This window comes from Rattus rattus, chromosome 3 (assembly GCF_011064425.1).
Source record: "Rattus rattus isolate New Zealand chromosome 3, Rrattus_CSIRO_v1, whole genome shotgun sequence".
Lineage (NCBI taxonomy): Eukaryota > Metazoa > Chordata > Mammalia > Rodentia > Muridae > Rattus > Rattus rattus.
Window position 1 is genome coordinate 128,223,670 of NC_046156.1, and position 20,162 is coordinate 128,243,831.

Below are 20,162 nucleotides of genomic sequence, written 5' to 3' on the forward strand. Positions count from 1 at the left end.
CTTCTTATGGCCACACAGAATCCTCAATAATTGACAATTTGGATCCTAAAATTATTACATAGAAATGCCCATGATCTGTTTTCGCATTTCCAGCACAGCATTTAGCTACAAACCTGTGGACAATTATTCAATTGTTAGTGATCTTTAGTTAGTTATTAATATATTTATTTTTACCTTTTCAATGTATTTATATAATATGTGCATATCACTTAAAAATAATTCATGTCTTCTTTTTATACTTATCCCCACTTTCCATCAACTCTCCCTTCTTCTCTCTCTGCTCTTTGACGATGAGTGTTCGGATCTTCTGTTTTGTGAGAACATTTCTAGTTCCCGTATACAAGGGAAAGCACTAGATTTTCCTTCTTATTTCTACTTTATTTTGCTTAAGTAAAAGTTTATCTTTCTAATCCCATTCTGATTAAATATCAGGATGTTAGTCTTTTCTACATGGATATAGTATTCCATTTTGAGTACATGACACCTTCTCCTTAAGGCCTTCATCTATTACTGAATAAATATGTCAATTCTCTATTTTGGCTTCTGTGACTACTGCTTTAAAAAGCATGAGAAAGTAAGATTTTCTTTTATGTGATGATTGTATATCCTTTGGAAATACAGAGATATCAGAATCATGTGGCTTTTGAAGGATCTTCATGCTGTTCTTTTTAATGACTTAATAAGTTTCACTTTCACTAACATTGTTCGAGAATTCCAATTTCTCTGGATCCTTGGTAGCATTTGTTATTTTAGGAATTTTCAAACCGTAGCTGTTCTGACAGGGTAACATGATGTCTCACAGTGGTTCTAACTGGTGCCTGTCTGAAAGGTAATCATCGTTATTATTTGAATTCATCCAGATAAAGTACAATGCAAGCGTTCATGCAGCATTATCTTAGTCAGACCTTAGTTGTTGTTTATACAGAAGTTTTCACTACTTATGGCTACAAGTAATCCCAAAAATAGATAATTTAAATTCTATGAATACTACATAGAAAATATTTGTAATATATTTTCATTTATGTTATTGGAAATATTTCTAAAAGCAGTGCATATTTTCTTGCTTTTCTAAAGACATTTGCTTATGTATTCCTCTCTATGTTCTACAATGAATTCATTCTGATCCTAAGAGCTGTATTCTCTTAATTATGGCCCACTTTCCCTGGTATGTGTTAAATTACATAAAGGATAGTAAATGGATCGAGAGGACAATGGTATTGAAGCAGCACATCCAGACTTGATTTCTGGACCTTTTGTTTAACACAACATTTGAGAATAGGGGTAATTTATTCTTTCATAGGTCAGTTTACTCAGGTGTAAAAGAGGGTGTCATTGGTACTTCATGCTGCCCCATTGATTAAATGAAACAGTGAATATACATTGAGAGGTACATATCAGGTAACTAATAAATGGTAGTGATAGAGTTAGTGTGTTGTAAAATTCTGTCTCCAGGACAACTGGAGAGCTAGTGTTTTTTCCAATACAGAAGAACTACTTTAGTGTCCTTTTGTCTACGTTTAGTGGCTCACACATCACTGCTGAAAGAGTATTTGTAACCTTAGTTCTATTTTACCTTGGCTTTTTTCCCCTTCTTGTACTTTTGGATTGAAGTTTTAGTTTTATGATTGGCACTTCTTGTATGATCAATGAATTATATTCGTATCATAATCATGTCATATTATGAATTATTATGGCACATATAATGTTTATTACAAATTCTTTTGTGTTGTGGGTGATTTTCTTTAGGGACTTTTTTTCTATTTTCTTCTTGTTATTATTTTAGATGTCAGAAAATATCATAACTTGGTAATTCAATCCAGGGTTATTTTCAAATGTAATGTTTCAATCTTTTTTTGCAGATACAACAAACTTTATTGATGGTATTCAAGAGAGTAGGGAAGGCTCCCTAGGCTTCTCCTGTTATGATGGGGTTTGCAATGGAAATTGTGAGGGAGATGCTCAGTGTTGGGGTCAAGTTGGGAAAGGGACTCTTCAGCAACTGAGGATCTCTCTGTTACTCTCAGTGTCTTTGCTGGGGTGGGTGGCCCAGTGTTTCTTACTCCTTGGAGGTCATGTAGGCCATGAGGTCTACCACCCTGTTTCTGTAGTCATAGCAGGAAATGAGCTTTACAAAGTTGTCATTGAGAGCAATGCCAGCCCCAGCATCAAAGGTGGAAGAGTGGGAGTCACTGTTGAAGTCGCAGGAGACAACCTGGTCCTCAGTGTAGCCCAGGATGCATTTTAATAGGCCCTCGGATGCCTGCTTCACCATGTTCTTGATGTCATCATACTTGGCAGATTTCTCCAGGTGGTATGTCAGATCCACAATGGATATATTAGGAGTAGGAACATGGAAGGCCATGCCAGTGAGTTTCTCGTTCAGCTCTGGGATGACCTTGCCCACAGCCTTGGCAGTACCAGTGGATGCAGGGATGGTGTTCTGGGCTGCCTCACAACCATCACACTACAGATTTCCAGAGGGGCCATCCACAGTATTCTGAGTGGCAGTGATGGCACGGACTATGGTCATGAACCCATCTATGATGCCAAAGTTTTCATGGATGACCTTGTCCATGGGGGCTAAGCAGTTGGTGGTGCAGGATGCATTCAGTGAGTTGTCATATTTCTCGTGGTTCATACTCATCACACACATGGGGGCATCAGTCGAAGGGGTAAACATGATGACTCTTTGGCCCCACCCTTCAAGAGGTCCCCGGCCTTCTCCATGGTGGTGAAGATGCCAGCAGATTCCATGATCTACTTAGCACCAGCATTATCCCATTTGACGTTAACGGGATCTCTCTCCTGGAAGACGGTGATGGGCTTCCCATTGATGACAAGCTTCCCATTCTTAGCCTTGACTGTGCCTCTGAGTTTGCCATGGACGGAATCATACTGTAACATGTAGATCATGTAGCTGAGATCAGTGAAGGGGTCATTGATGGCAATAATCTCCACTTTGCCAACTGCAGAGCAGAAGGCAGCCCTGGTAACCAGGCACCCAATATAGCCAAATCCATTCATACTGACCTTTACCATCTTGTCTACGGGACAAGGCTGGCACTGCACAAGAAGATGTGGCTGTCTCTAGAAGAGGGAGCAGATAGCCATAATTTTCCAATCTTACCAATGCTTTACCGGCTATATATAAGAGAGAACCTAACTGTACCGAGGAAAGTCAGATACAGTGGCTATGAGTGGAGAAACATGATCACTTCTGAAATTATGTCTAGCTCTGTTTTCAATTTCGAGATCTCTGTTCTGGGTCTGCCTCTGCTTCTCTTCCCACTGATAACTAAAGAACTTTTGTCTGTTGTTTGAATTCCATATTTCATATTCTTATCATTTTCATTAAGACAGGAGTGAAGAGGGCTTCCATTTGTTTCTATAGGCCTATGGTTCTCAAGTAACTCGCAATTATACTCTGAAAGCTGATAGTGGTAAGATGCATTTGAAGGAATCAGGATGGTACCCAGTGGTGATGGGAGAAGTGATGAGTAAAGCTTATCCATGGCTCTGTCTGTCCTGGGACTGTCTGCTCATCCTCATCCATGGCTCTGACCTGGTACTGCCTGCTCATCCTTATCCATGGCTCTGTTCTGAGATTGTTTGCTCATCATTATCCGTGACTCTGTCCTGGCACTGTCTGCTCATCTTTATCTATGGCTCTGTTCTGGGATTGTTTGCTCATCGTCATCCATGGCTCTGACCTGGCACTGTCTGTTCATCCTCATCCATGGCTCTGACCTGGCACTCCTTGCTCATCCTCATCAGTGGCTATGTCTCGTCATGTTCATCCCATCACTCTACCTACTGCTGGTACCCACCCAGCTCACTCCCACCAGAGGTCGTCTCTGTTAACAGACACATGGATGTTCTTTGGAAGCTGATGAACTTCCAGCTTTATGAATCATCATAAATGCATTAGAGAACTGGCATTTCTAGAATATGCTCTAAATTTCTTCTATAGTATTGAAGAAAATGGACAGGAAATTCATCAACTATTTTCTCATAAAATTTACTCCTTTACTACTAAATGAGCTACTATTCAGACACCTAGTATAACCTATTCACCTCTGACTGATAGAAAAATGCTGTTACAAACTTTTCAATATTACATAAAAGATATATATATATATATATATTTTAATAAAACAAATTGGGTATTTTTTTTAACATTTAGCTATTTGAAGAGAGACTTTAAGATACACTTTTATTACATTTGATGCTGTTGCATACAGTTGGTATTTTTGTTATAGATTTGATGTTTTTCTACTTCAGTCAATTTTTATTTCAAATTTTGTAACTAACTTATAAATTATATTGCTACAGTTACAGATTGCCTATTTTTTATCTCACAATAAATCTAGATACATAGGTAAAAAAATCACAGCTAGATAATAACAATACCAGAACTCTCAGGAATATCTGAAAGCATAAGAAATTACATCTGATAATATGAATTTTCTTTAATATATATTGTGACCTTTCAAATATTATTGTAAGAATATACTTTTTCTCTAGACTCATTAATCAATTACATTGATATGTTTCCCATAATGCTAATTTTAGGAGGATGGATTTGATTTTAATGATGGGAGATGTCTAATTTCAGTCTTCCAATGACTCATGATATTAAAGCAGATAAATACATGGAGTTTGCACAGCTTCTATCTTAAGGATACATCTGTCACATGGAGCAATCTAGCAAGATAAGCTCCTGACATCCAGGGTGGGAACATCAGTAGACTTCATAGCTTTGATGTTAGCTGTGTGGAAAGTAGATCTTTTCTTCATTATCATAGCTCCCTTAGGATTTAGCTGTGAACCTCCAAAAAATGAAGTTATGGGGCTTTTAGTCTTGGTATTTTTGTCTGAAAGATTTGTTTCTTTATGTTTAGAAATGTCACTCAACAAACACTTATTCTATAATATAAAGGTTTTTTTAAAGTCTATGGAGAAGTAACAACGAAGGACAACAGAACCCTAGTAGTATTTTACTTAAGAAGAAAGAGGCATGGACCTCTAAAGCACATGCAGAAGGGGAAACTGAGCAGCAGCAGAACCCGCGTAGAGGGCAGTGTTAAACATGTGACGTAAATCCTGTTTGTATTTCTTGAGTAGATCTTTAAGGCAGTGGTTAGATTGGCATTGCAAGACCTGGCATTCAGTTAACCTGTGAAAAATATAGACTGTACTGTAGATTGACATTTTGTGCTAGAGTGTGATATATATAAAAAAACAAATGTAAAGGTAATGATAGTTGAAAGATATACACGGAACATTCGGATCACATTTGTCTACTTTGGGAACCATTACACAGTCATTTCTGGGAAGGAGTTGCTATAAGTAGAAGAGTTCTTGTATAATTCTTTGACATTTATGAGTTAGAATTAATCTCTTAAAATAAATATAGCTTTCAGTCCAGAGACTGTGTGATTCTGAGACAATCTAGCTTGTTAACAGAAGTTTTATTTCAACTTTCTACACACTGGTGAGACATCTAGAGGTATAACTGTCTGATAATTGCCTGTTCTTGACACAGTGTCTGCCATTTTGAATAAAACTGACTTAATAAAAATCTGAAAGCTTTTGTTTGGTTTTGGAGACAAGTGCAGAAGACATTGAATGACTTAATGATTATTTGTTTATAGATAATACTTTTGGTGAATGTCTAATATAGAGACTTGATCAAGTACACCTTTAGAAACCAACCAGAGAAAACATTTTGATTTACCTACCTTTCACAATTTCTATCTACAGCATACATTTGTCCATTAGTTTGGATACCAAAGCTGGTATCATTTTGTGAATATAGGACCTTGTGGATATTCTTCCTGTTTTATACCTCAGATTGATGATCTGAGCAAAATATTAATTTTTAGCACCATAGATGCTAACACCTGTGGTTCAATTTAGAAAGGAAAGCAACAGAACAGTATAGAAGTCCAATCATCTTCCAGCATTTTCTCTTCTCTTCAAGACCAGGGAGTTTAGCATCTTGTTAGAGCACACATCTTAGGAACATTTGTATACCTTAGGCCTTTGCCTCCTTATTTCTGTCTTTAGCAGCAACTATCATGATAGTTGATCGTAGAATACATTTGGAAATATTAGACTATTTAATATTAGAAATCCAGAGACCAATGTTCTTGTAGGGTTAAGGATGACTGAATACTGTTAGTTTCAAATTATTTCATCTGATTATGTTGAATGGAAAACAAACAAATAAATAATTATTCATTCTTGTGATCTAAGGATTTTTATTGTGTAACCCAGAACTTTTACAGCACAACATACAGCTCATAGACTTATTTAATTATATTTTATTGACAGTGTTTTGCAATCAAGGGCATATAATTAAGTATATGTATGTATTTATATATTGTTATAAATGGTGACTATATATTTATGAGCATCTTGTTAATGAATTTACAATTATGTAAACAAAGCTTAAATGATTTAAAAGTAGGATATCAGCAAAGAAAGAAAAAATTCTCTTATTCTCTCATAAAAAACTAATTTATCTCTCAGTGTGTTCATGAATCATGCATCATAATGGAAAATACCACTGTGTTGAATTATTTGATGTCTCCCACCTTATACAAATTTATCATAATGAGTCTTTAAAATTAATAATTTCAGGAAAATATATAAAAATGTATTTTTGTGTGTAAATATTTAATAGCGATGCCAATAAAAATGGATAAAGGGCTATTGCTTTCCACCAGACACGTTAATTAAACAGCAAAGAACGACGTCACACATGTGAGCACATTTTCTCTTGCTAATCTATTTTAATTCAATTAAATACAACCACTTTTTACTTCAAGATATGTTGTTTTCAATTTGCATCTATTGATTACTTCATAAATTGCAGTGTATGCTAAGCAGGATTTATGATGTGTGCTGGTTACACTGTCTCATAAAATATTCTTAATACCACAGGCTGCATTTATTTCTCCTTAACAATTCTAGGAGCACGTATGGTCCAACTCACATAACTAGAGGCATTTTCATAGACTATTTTGTGTTAGGAACTACAACTCAAACTTCAAATAGACGGGTGCTGAACTTGTTTCTAAAATTTGATACTTTAAGACTTTTCATGTTCCTATCTTACTTCATGTTGTTATTAAAATTTCCTGAAACTTGTGGTTTAAAAATGACAGAAGATTCTCATAGAGGAAATGTTTCTCAAAGAGGAGGGGAAATTATCAGCAGATTTGGTGTTTTATGGGGACCGACTTCCTGTTCTTTATTACATTCTCTCTTACTGTAGTTTCAGACAAGGTTAGGGACAAAAATTTTTTTTGGTGTTTCTTTTACAAAAGCATTATCCTACTCATGAGGGCTCTACAGTCATAAGCTCATCAATGTACAAAATATTATTATACTCTAATGATTTCTATGAGTTCATGTTGGGGAACCAAGAATTCAAAATATAAATCTATAAATTTGGTGTATTTATATCTATATATTGTAACACACATATATTTATAGTATATTTATGCATTATATATATGATAATATATTAGTGTGATCACTTATCTCAATCTTTAAACCATATCATTTGCACAAATACCTATATATTTTTCTCATGAAAATATTATAATGGTAGACAATGGGAGAAACTGAGACTTCCGCTCTTTTTATAGAGCAGAATAAGGGTGGTAACCCTTATTCACTAGAATGATTGATGTCACACACCTGCCATTTAGATTAATATTCCATTCTTGGCAACAGTTAGTCTCCATTAGCTTTGGTGGGTAATGTCATCACTGTCCATATGATTAAACGACACTTAGCGATATGGATTTCCACAATTGTGTGGTATCTTCCTGAGATGTCATTGCTATCCCCATTTTTATAGCCAGAACATGGTGGAATTTGTCTATGCAATGAAGGGTTCAGATAGATAAATATAAGAAGGGGAGGTTTTCATTTGCTACTGGCATTGTTTAACATTCATAAAATATTGTTTTATTGCCCAGATGTTGGAAATTTATTAATTATCATATTGGCTCTTGGGCCTGGCTCTTGCAAGAGTGATAGTAGACGCCAGAAGCTAAATGACCTTTTGTCATTCTGCTGAATAAAGGATTGTTTGTGCTCTCCAGTTGATAAATTATCTCCATGCCCTGTCGTTATAAAAAGAAACTCATCTTGTTCCCTGGGCTGGCAGGAGATGAGAAGGCTGTGGAGAGAGCACAGGGAGTTTTCCATTCACAAATCATGTGTAGCATGTGTGCTGTGGGTCCTGTCTTGAAATTAATGTGGAAAGAACCCAGGATTGGGCATAATATTTTCATTGTTACCTCTTGGTATGTGATGGATCACCACATATTTGCAGCATTGAACTTTGTTTTTACCCACACTAAATTATTTTATATTTAGAAGTCAATTCCAGCATGGAGAAATATACTCTTTTTACATTCTTTCAAAAGAAAGGGAAGCTTAACATTCTAATTCAGGTAAGATAGGATCAGCATTTTCATGGTTATTGTGTTAGTTTGTAAGAGATTCGTGGAAATCTTTGCCTTCAGAGCTTACCACTGTATTTTGAAAAATCTCAGGTTATCCCTTAAAACTATTGTTTCTAATAATAAAGAGCTAGGGGTGTGGCCCAGGTGTACATTGTCTACTTAGCATGAAGAACACCCTGAAAAACAGCTGCAGCACTGGGCTAAAAAAATTTAAAAATGAAGAAAAGAAAAGAAAAGAAATTTGGGTCCAATAACATGGCTCAGGGGGTAAAAGACTTATAAAGTAAGTGTTGCCACCTGATTTCTGTCCCTGAATCTCAAGGCAGAGGGGAAGAACTGATTTCTGACCTTGCCCTCTGATCTCCACACTTGCTGGGGCACAGAAGTACATATGCAATCATGAGTCTGTGTGCACATGCATGCATGAGTCTATGTGCCCATGCATGCATGAGTTTGTATGCACATAAATATGCACTCATTCCCTCCCCCATAAATAAAAGGAAAAAAAAAGGAAAAGTATCAAATCAATATTGGCTGAGTTTTTTATTATTAAATTAAGTTAATTTTATCTTGTCAAGTGATTCTAATTTCAGATTATCTTATAAAGTGTTTCAAATGCAGGAAGTTCTTTCTTCCCATACATCCTCACCACCGTAATCACCCCACTTTTCAGTAGGCACTCTGAATTACAGAGTTGTATTTGTTCCAAGTGATAATCCTATGGAAGCACTTCACCACTATGAAAATCCATTATCCTTGTCCATGGTAGTCTGCATTCTGTGGGTGTGGACAGGTACGCACTGTTGTACCTCCAGCCTTAAATTGTCAGACAAAATAGTCTCAGTGTCTCGAACTTCTTCAGACCATCAACCTATTGAACATTTCCCAACCAAGCATCAGCAACCACTGACCTCTCCACTGCTTCCATAGGTTTGCTTTGTGAGCATGCCATACTTTCATTACTGAAGCAGAATTTTAAGCAAATACAAATTTTGTCCCTTTGGGTGTTTACAAAGATGGTTGATATATGGACATCCCAACATATGAATATGCTTTATTTTGTGTCAAACTGCAATACAGTTTTCCCATGAGTACCTTTTGCATTTTTCTCAGCAATGGATGAGATTTTTATTGTCCCCCATTCATATCCTCATCTACATTGGGGGTTTTGAGTATAGACTATTCTCCTAGGTGTAGAGTAGCAACTTTTCAAAATGGTATATGATGTTGCTGCTAGACAAGTTTTTTGTGTGTATCACTTATCTGCATATGCTTTGGGGTAAGGTCTCTTCATACACATAGCTCATTAATTTTCAAGTTTAAAATACAATCACGACATTTTTTTCTTCTCTTTCCCCATGCAAACATTCCCATATGCTCCTCCCTGCTCTATTTCATATTCATGTCTCCTTTTGTAATTGACTGTTGTTATGCGAGTGTATGTAATGCATATGCAAAAGTATTCCTAAATACAGCCAACAGGGTTCATATAATGTTACTTGAATGTACATTTTCATAGCTGACCATTAGATAACTAGTTAGTGTGCTTGTCCCCAGGAGAGACAATTTCTCCTACTCTCATTATTTCTTATTATTATCTTAAATTTTAATTGGTTTGACCCTTTTATGGTTATTAAATTTGAAGCCCTTTTTATATTTTTATTACAATACTTTACAAACTGCCTTTTCCAAATTACATTCTCCATGCTATGTTTGTATCTTTTACTCTTGATATTGCCTTTCTTAGTGTAAGTTAATTTTAATAAAGACAATATTAGCAGTCTCTTTTCCATGGGTCAGATCTTTTGTAATACTTTCCCATACGAGGAATGTCTGCACTCTCTCTGGTGTTGTCTTTTATGAGTTTTATTGTTTTTCATTTCACACTAAATACTATGGTTCATTTTGTATAATTTTTATGAAGAATACATGTTCTTTTTCAAGATTTATCTTTTCTGTTTTGAATGCAGAGATCCAATGTTTCCAGAACCACTGGTTGCTAGGAATGTTTGCACCTTAGTTCAGCTTTTGCTACTCAATCAAAGCATCAGTGAAGCATGTCTATAGGGAATGATTTCCAGGCTCTCTGCTCCTGCTCTGTCATATGAATGCACATTTGTCTGTATTACACCAGCATCATACCTCTTTCCCCCTGTAGCTTCATAGTAAATGTTGAAGTACAGTGACATCAACACTCAAATTTTGTTATTCCATTTAATATTAAGATGGCTATGAAGGGCATTTTATTTTTGCACTGAAATTGCAATTTGTAGTCCCAGTCTGGTCATGGAGATAGGTCTGGCTAAACCAAATGGATCAAAAACCAACCCCAAAGGTATGAATTTTGGAAGGGAACTGGTAGGAAGAAGGCAGTTTGATAGGGATGGGAGAGGAAAAAGAGAAAGTGGAAGAAGAGAATAATCAGAATATACTAAAGACACACTCGGGATTTCCAACAAAGTGAATTATTTGGTAAATGGAAAAATCAGAGTCAAATGAAAACAAAACTGATTCTTTTACAGTAACCTTGTGGTTGTAATTATTACTGCATGGTACAGCATGGGCTCCTGTGAGTATTGTTGCTTCTTTCTGAGTTTCTACATTTAAAATTATCTGCAAACAATAAGATAATCTTGCTGACTTGTAGATTTTTCTTGCATTGTTGTATTAGCAAGGATGAACAACACAGTAGACAAAACGTGTGAAAGAAATTCCCGTAACTTGGTCCTGATGTTAGCAGGAATGTTTGAATATTTTATCACGAGTTAAAGTGTTGGTGGCGCTTCCTCTCCTTTGTCATTCCCAAATAAAGCAAGTTCACTTGTGTTAGGAATTTACTATTTTGTTTTCTTTCCTATAATAGTTTCATATTTTTTAAATTATTGTTAAATGATCTTCATTTCCTTTTCTGCCTTCTAAACCCTCCTTTATAACCCCCAAGGTCTCTCTCAAATACATGATCTCTTTTCTTTAATTTTTGTGATAGATTCTCTCTGTCTCTCTGTCTCTGTCTTTCTCTTTGTCAGTTTATCTGTCTGTCTCTCTTTCTACATGCCCCACACACACAAATGTAAGTGTATCCTGCTCAATCTGGACAGTGACCACTTGGTCTTGAATAACCAATTTTAGGGCTCTTCTCCAGGGAAGGTCTTTTCGTCTCTCAGTATTTCTTAGTTGTCTGTAATTCTTTATATAGGGTTGAGGTCCATGAGATTTCCCCCTTTCAATATTAATATGCTCAGTGATTTCCTTGTTCTTGCCTTCTTTAGACAGATGCACCGATGAGATCCATGGGTGTAGCTTCTCAGATATCTGTAGGAGACAAAACCACACAGAGAACTTCTTGTTTCTCAGGCCTCTACCCTCGTTTTACTGCCGATTCAGCAACGATCTCTGATGGTTATGTGAAAAAGTTAGGTTGTTGATGTATCAGATGGCACTGGGCTCCACATGATCTCTTTTTCCATGGAGATTTAGCCAATTGTAGATTTCTACAATGGTTTCTGTCTGTTGCAAAGGTTTCTTTGACAAGGGTGAGGACTACACTTACCTGTGTAGTATAAAGTATAGTATTAAGTATAAATATTTATAATGTAGGTTTGGGTTATGATAGTTTATTAAAGTGGCAGTTGAGCAAATAAATGATGATTCCTTATGATGTTTTCAGATATTCTCACCATTATTTTACTTTCCCCCTCTGTTTCCTACATTTATCTGTCTTCTTCTGTAAGTGAACCCCGCCCCCCCATTTTCTCATTCCCTTCTTTAAATAACCTGTATCTTGTTATTTCCTATTTTATTGCCCCCACTCTTATGTTCCCTCTTACTTTTCTTCTGTTCAGTTCTTAAACTAATTTTTGAATGGGTCATTTGTATTTTCAACTCTAATATTTTTAAGTTACTGACACAATTCTGCTATCTATTCTCTTTAAATGTATAGCTGGAAAAGATTCTTCTGCATTCTCTGGCCTTCTTGTCTAAATTGTTTCTTTTTTCTTTAGCTGTGCAGAAGCTTTTAAATTTTGAGGTTCCATATGTCAATCTTTGGTTTCATTTCATGGGAAAAAGGAATCCTATCCAGAATGTTCTTTCCTATATCTAAGTCCTTCATGGTATAGCCTATATTTTACTGTAGCCATTTCAGAGGTCACATTTAGATCTTTGATCAATTTGAAATTAGTTTTTGTTTTTGTTTATTTGTTTTTACATGAGGTGAAAGATACAGGTCTAATTTAATTCTTGTATGTTCGAGCATCCAGAACTATTTGTTGAAGATATTTCTGTTTTTCAGTGTATGCTTTTTGGTTTATTTATTAAATATCAGATGACTATTGTTATGTATTCTCATAATTGGCTTTTTAATTTTGTTCAACATTTTTAAATTCACAAAGAACTGATTTGGAAACTTAATTCTAATATTTTTGCCATGACGGGGCATACAAAGTGAGTAACCTCATGTGATTTTGCTATGTGTAAGATGCTTTCTATGGACATATTCACTGTCTGTCTACTTCATTTATCTTCAGATACCTTTGAGTAGCAATTCTACGACTCAGCAGTCAATGAATTTATTGATGCAACTGTCCCTTACACTGACTTTCTTCTGCACTAGTAATGTGCTTTAGCTATTTCTATTATAGAATGTAGTATGTTAATGTAAGAGGGGGTCTATATGTACTGGTTTGTCCTGGTTGTTTCAATGACTTAACCTCATCCACTATGAGGTTATGATGGTCCTTATGTAATGCAATGAGAAGAGAAGGTAGAAATTAAGAAGAATTATAGCTCCTTTTCTTTAGGGAAAGTGAAGTTTATTCATGACTGTTGGCATCTCTTTCTCCCCCATCCTGAAAAGATTTCTCTCACTCCTTGTTCTCTGATTGCCATCATTTCTACTTTCTTTTTTTTTTAAACATAGAACTTTTTTATTATTATTGGACATTTTTATTTATATTTCTTTTTTTTTTTTATTATTATTATTAACTTGAGTATTTCTTATATACATTTCGAGTGTTATTCCCTTTCCCAGTTTCCGGGCAAACATCCCCCTCCCCCCTCCCCTTCCTTATGGGTGTTCCCCTCCCAACCCTCCCCCCCTTGCTTCCCTCTCCCCAACAGTCTAGTTCACTGGGGGTTCAGTCTTAGCAGGACCCAGGGCTTCCCCTTCCACTGGTGCTCTTACTAGGATATTCATTGCTACCTATGAGGTCAGAGTCCAGGGTCAGTCCATGTATAGTCTTTGGGTAGTGGCTTAGTCCCTGGAAGCTCTGTTTGGTTGGCATTGCTGTACATATGGGGTCTCGAGCTCCTTCAAGCTCTTCCAGTTCTTTCTCTGATTCCTTCAACGGGGGTCCTGTTCTCAGTTCAGTGGTTTCCTGCTGGCATACGCCTCTGTATTTGCTGTATTCTGGCTGTGTCTCTCAGGAGCGATATGCATTCACTTTTTGATCATCCGTCTTGAGTTTCATTTGTTCTAGGCATCTAGGGTAATTCGAGCATTTGGGCTAATAGCCACTTATCAATGAGTACATACCATGTATGTCTTTCTGTGATTGGTTAGCTCACTCAGGATGATATTTTCCAGTTCCAACCATTTGCCTACAATTTCATAAAGTCATTGTTTTTGATAGCTGAGTAATATTCCATTGTGTAGATGTACCACATTTTCTGTATCCATTCCTCTGTTGAAGGGCATCTGGGTTCTTTCCAGCTTCTGGCTATTATAAATAAGGCTGCGATGAACATAGTGGAGCACGTGTCTTTTTATATGTTGGTGCATCTTTTGGGTATATGCCCAGGAGAGGTATAGCTGGATCCTCAGGCAGTTCAATGTCCAATTTTCTGAGGAACCTCCAGACTGATTTCCAGAATGGTTGTAGCAGTCTGCAACCCCACCAACAATGGAGGAGTGTTCCCCTTTCTCCACATCCTCGCCAGCATTTGCTGTCACCTGAGTTTTTGATCTTGGCCATTTCTACTTCCTAACCACATATGCATCAGTTCTGCTCACTGCTTTCTGTTGAAGCTGCTTGGTGCTAATAAAGTGGACTGATTTTCAGTGTTTATCTTATATAGCCTTCAAATGCATCGAGATACATACACTATTTTCTCTTTCTATGTTTTCCTGTTTCTGATATTTTCTCCTCTCTCACTTCATAAATCACTGATGCCTTTCTGACATTTCATTAAATTTCTTCTTCTCTATGTACTTTCCTAGAGCAATCACTCCATCTTCCATGGTTTAAATTTTAACTTTTATTATTATGACTCCCATGTCCATACCTTCTGTATACTTTTATGAACTGCACAGCAGCCTATCTGAGCACTTACTGGACAGCTCTGTAGGGGTAGCTTTGAGACATCCAGACTCAACACATACCAATCCAAATTTGGAATACCAAATCCAAAGGTTAGCTCTTCTGTGCTTCTGTCTCAGTTCCTCCGCCACACACATTTTCACACTGTGTCTCTCTAACAGAGACATCGGTGATGATTCTCAACCTTCACCTTCCCCATATCCCGAATACAGTCAGGAAGAAAATATCAGTCACTTGAACTCTTTTAAACTCATAATTCTTTGAGTTTTATCACCTTTAAATGTCTCTATTATTGTCATTTAGATATGTGGATTGCTTTCATCACTTCCAAGTTTACCTTCCTTTCCCTAGTCTGTTTTCAAATATTCATCTGTTATCAAGTTTATGAGAAGTCTGTGTTGATATTTGAGTGACATGGAACTTCTTTCAGATGGGATTGACTGTGGTCAGGGTTGGATGACAGCCACCCTTCTGTGGATAAAGGCAATGGATTTTCCTTCCTTAAGTGTATGGTCGTACTGTTTTCCTTTAATGGAATTTATTCTTGTGGCCCATCTGATTCCACTTACATACCATTTCATAAGTACAAACTGGGAAAGATACCTCTTTTACAGCATCCCCCACTCCTGCAGTACATTGTATTGTGACACTTACACACTTTCCAGTAGCCTGGCTCTTTGTCTTCTTCATTAGTCTTCATGATCCATGAGAGCATAGGCCTCCATCTTCCCTCACTGAGACATTCCTGGTATCCCATACAAGGAATCCCATGCAGTTGGTAACTAAGTCCTTTTCTTCATTGGAGATTAAGAACTGAGTCAACTAAAAACAACATAACTGAAAAGGCCTTATTCGGTTGGCAGTTCTCCCTTGTAAGACTTTTGGTATTTCAATGGAAAGATGAGACTCTGCTGTAGGAGATGTGGGGATGAAGGAATCAGGGTGAAAAATGAAGGATGCCATATAGAAAGATTGGAAAGAAGAGAAAAACTCTTCTACTCTGGCATTTAAAACATGTTTAGTTTATTTTTAGCTAACGTATACATATATACATAATACAAAATTCTAAAGTGTACCAGTAGAACAATGAAAGAGTCACCATGTGTCCTCTTCTCTCTGGCCTTTAGTCTCCATGCTAGACACAAGCACCATTAATCATTTCTGCATTTATCTTTCCAAATACATATGTGTAAGTCTGATATTAACATGTTCATTTTCTATAGCTGTTTAAAGTATTTTATGCAGTTAGCAGTATTGTGCATGCCTTACTGATGTTTACCTTGATTTTATATTAGCTATCTATTACCTCTCTATTATCTAGCCACAGTCCATGTACTTATCTCTCATGAATGTATCATCTATGTATCTATTTATCACCTATCTAGTAACTATTTAGCTACCTACCATCTGTAGATACATCATTTCTCTGTCTTGTATCAAGCATTTATATGTCTCAAGCATCTATGGTTCTTTTATCAGTCTATCAATATCATCTATATGTAACAGCTATAAAACATCTATCTTATATCATCTATCAATCAATCAATATCATCTTTATGTATTGCCTATATATGTAAAGAGTTCTATAATCTACCAATCACTGACAGGTCTATACTCTATATATCTCTCATCTATCAATGCAGCACATTCATTTGCTGCTTGAGCCTTTATACCATTGTTTAATTCTAGTATATTGTTTCACTCCACTTATTTAACCCACTATACCCAGAAAAAATAATACTGTGATTAATTTTCTATGATAAGGGACCGCTTATATAAGTATCCTTTTACACCTAAAAAACAAATGCATAAAATTGTAAGTGTTAGGTGGGAGAAAGGAAAATTTCCATCTTAAAAGTACTCTCAAGTTGATTGTATTTAGGCTCTGTTGCTTAAAAGTGTGTCAGAGGGTCATCATTTGCCTTCCTGGGCAATGATATCAATGCTAGACCACCAGGAAAGGTACTATTGCAACAGCTTAATTAAAGCAAATTGATGCTTAAACATTTTAAGCATTATTTTTAATTTTTATACCTCGTGTATACAAATTAAATATGCAAGACTATTTTAATTTGTGTACCTCATGACAGAAGTAAATTTCTCTTACTAAACTCAAGAGCTATGTGTTATGGATATCTCTGTTGTTTCTGGACAAACAGTTCACATGATTTTCGGTGAGAGCTGTAAGACTTGGTAAGATTTCCAAATAAGTAAGATTATATATTTATTGCTATATGTGCATATGAATCTCTAGTTACATTTATATGTACATATAGATTGTAAAATCGAGTATGTGAAAGTGTGAGTGAGTGGTTGTGTGTGGACCTGTTAGACCTATGATAAGTATACTCATTACCTCCTCCTTTCTGACACTCTTCATGGAGTTGATTTGCCCTTTGAAATTTCCTTTAGTTCCTTGAAAACAAATTTCACACTTGTTAATTCGATGCCTCTGAAATTTGTTGGTTGATTTTGAAATTGTATTTTAATTACAATACTGCTCCCTTTCTTCTCCTTTCCTCTCTCTAAACCTTTTGATATACTCCCCTCTACTCTCCTTCAAATTCAGGGCTTTTATCCATCAATTGTTATCACAGACATGTATGTATTTGTAAGTACACGAGTCTGTGTAATATTACTTATTTGTATATTTTCAGGGATGACCATTTGGCACTTGATAACTAATTAGCGTGCCCTTCCCTGAGCTAACCCTTCTACTTCTAGAATTACTCACCTGTTTGTAGTTCTTTCTGTAAGGTTGAAACTTCATGAACTTGTTCCTATATTTGTTCATGAACTTGTTCCCATATACTTTGGCATATTCACTGGTGTTGTCTCTGTTTAGCTTATATATATTTAGTCATGCTGGTGAGATTTTGTGGTTATATCTTCTGATGTTACTAGGAGATACAGTCTTCCACTGAAGTCCCTGAACCTCTGGCTCTCACCTTCTTTTCTTCCTATTGTCTGCAGTGTTCCCATTGAAGAATGTTTAGAATGGTTTCCATCATCAAATGTATCATGTCTCTACTCTCTGAGCAATTTTGTTGACTTTAAATTTAAATTGCTAAATTAGTAGAACTTTATTTGTTATTACTTTTTAAATTTTATTCTTTTCTCATATGTAGCACCCCAACAATAGTTTCCTTTTCGCTCTCCCCTCCCAGTCTCCCCTCCACCAAGTCTTTTATCTCCCTTCCTCCTTTGCCTTCAGAGAGGGGCAGGCATCCTGGGGACATCAAGCAAACATAGCATGTCAAGTTGAAGTAAGACAAGGCACCTCCTCTGATGTTATAGATGAGGTGACCCAGTAGGAGGGAAAAGGTCACAGAAGTAGGCAAAAGAGACAGGGACAGCTTCTGCTCCCACTGTTAGGAATCTGACAAGAAGATCAAACTATGCAACCATAACATGCATGCAGAGGGTTTGGGTCAGACCCATGTAGGCTTCCTGATTGTTAGTTCAGTCTCTGTGAGCTCCTATGAACCAAAGATTGTTTTGTGGGTTTCATTGTGGAGTCCTTTCATTGGCTCCTCCAATCCTTCTTCACCTTTTTCTGCAGGATTCCTCCAGTTCTGCCAAATATTTGACTGTGGGTCTTTGTATTTGTCTCCATTAATTGCTGGATGAAGCCTTTCTGATGACAATTATGCTAGTTTAGGCTCTAGTCTGACTATAGGAGAATATTGTTAGGAGTCATTTCATTGACCTTTTTTTTTTTATTTAAACCGGCATTGATTTAGTCTATTCTGGGTCTCTTAAGAAATCAAGCCCCCATTTTCTGGCCCTTCAGGCAGTATGTGTGTGGAGGGGGGTGTGAGGAGCATGGGTCTTAAACTGGACCAGTTGTTGGTTGGCTACTCACACAATTTTTGTACCACCTTTATTCCAGTATATCTTGCGGGCAAGAGAAATTCTAAGTCTAAGGTTTTGTGGCTGGATTGGTGGTTCAAACCTTCCACTGAAAGATGCCCTTATAATTCCAATTGTCTCTGCCTTCTCTCTCTCTCTCTCTCTCTCTCTCTCTCTCTCTCTCTCTCTCTCTCTCTCTCTCTCCCTCCCCCATCCCATCTTCCCCCACCTGATTTCCCCTGTTTCAGTTTATACCAGTTCCTCATCTACTGACTATATTCTATTTCCCCATCCCAGGAAGATCCTTGCATCCACCCTTGAGCCCACCTTGTTACTTGGCCTCTCTGTGTCAGTGGATTGCAACAGGATTACTCTTTACTTAACAGCTAATAGCTACTTATAAGTAAGTATATGCCATTTTTATCTTTCTGGATCTTTACCTCACTCAGAATAATTTTTTATAATCACATACATTTGCCTGCAAATTTTATGTTATTTTTTTAAACATCTGGTGATACTCCATTGTCTGAAAGTGTCACAATTTCTTAATCCATTCTTCTGTAGAGTGACATCTAGGTTGTTTCCAGCTTCTGAATATTATGAATGAAAGTGCTATAACATAGTTGAGCAAGTGTATATGTAGTATATATATGTATATATATTCTTTGGATATAAGTCCAGTAGCAGCATAACTAGGTCATGAAGAGTCTCAATTTCTGAGAACCCCCATACTGATTTCTAAAGTGTCTGTACAAATTTGTATTTCTACCAGCAAAGGAGGAATGTTCCCCTAACTCAACATCCTTGACAACATGATCTGTCACTAATGGTGTTTGTTTTGTTTTGTTTTGTTTTGTTTTGTTTTGTTTTGTTTTAACTTAGCCATTCTGGAAAATTTAAGATGGAATCTCATAGTCATATTAATTTGCAGTTCTCTGATGACTAAGGATGTTGAACATTTCTTCAAGTGTTTCTCTAGCATTAAAGATTTCTCTTTTGAGTATTCTGTTTCGATCTCTGCCCTATTTTTTAAATACGATTGTTTGGTTTATTGATATCTAGTTTCTTGAGTTCTTTCTATAGTTTAGCTATTATCTCTCTATCAAATGTGCAGTTGGCGAAAATCTTTCCCATTCTGTAAGCTGTCTTTTGTCCTATTAACAGTGTCTGTTGACTTACAGAAGCTTTTCAGTTTTATGTGGTCTCATTTATCAATTGTTGATTTTAGAGGTGAGACACTAGTGTTCTGTTCAGGAAGTTGTCTCTTGTGCCAATGCATTCAAGGCTATTCCCCACTTTCTCTTTTATCAGGCTCAGTGTATCTGGTTTATGTCTTTGATCCACTAGGACTTGATTTTTGTGCACCTTGCCTGAGCTAGATGAGGGTCTATTTGCATTCTTCTACATGCAGATAATCAACTAGACATTCGAAGATGTATAATTCTTTCTCTTTTTTTTTTAAATCAAAGATGAGGTGTCCATGTGTGTGCATTTACATCTGGATCTT

The 20,162-nt window shown here is 36.4% G+C and overlaps 1 protein-coding gene and 1 pseudogene across 4 annotated transcripts in view; one reads left to right on the top strand and one right to left on the bottom strand.

The window, feature by feature from the left end:
- The window catches only part of Nlgn1 (neuroligin 1), an 858,670-nt gene that overhangs the window by 103,288 nt on the left and 735,220 nt on the right, over positions 1-20,162 (top strand). The gene's annotated exons all lie outside the window — the stretch shown is intronic.
- LOC116896995 lies at positions 2,057-3,039 on the bottom strand (annotated as a pseudogene).